The sequence below is a fragment of the Penaeus monodon genome, chromosome 21 (assembly GCF_015228065.2).
Source record: "Penaeus monodon isolate SGIC_2016 chromosome 21, NSTDA_Pmon_1, whole genome shotgun sequence".
Lineage (NCBI taxonomy): Eukaryota > Metazoa > Arthropoda > Malacostraca > Decapoda > Penaeidae > Penaeus > Penaeus monodon.
The window spans coordinates 4,107,576-4,107,830 of NC_051406.1; the positions used below are offsets into that span (position 1 = coordinate 4,107,576).

A 255-nucleotide genomic window follows, 5' to 3' on the forward strand; every position below is an offset into this window, starting at 1 on the left:
TAGCATATCATATTTTCATAACTATCGGAGATATTTATCAGATCTGAAAGTCGTATATTTCATATATATGGAATTAGTCGCAAAGATTAAAAAAAAAAAAAAAATGCAATATACATATCAAATTTAAATGTTGAACGTTGATCGCTTATCCGAAAAAACACCATAGATACTCCACGATTATCATAATTCCCAGTGTCTTCATACTCCATTTTTAGTACTAAAGCAATGTGACTGCAAGAGGGATGTTGTGCAACA

General features: G+C 30.2%; 1 protein-coding gene across 1 annotated transcript in view; it reads right to left on the bottom strand.

The window, feature by feature from the left end:
- Positions 1-255, bottom strand: part of LOC119586761 (zwei Ig domain protein zig-8-like) — a 29,070-nt gene that overhangs the window by 4,072 nt on the left and 24,743 nt on the right. The gene's annotated exons all lie outside the window — the stretch shown is intronic.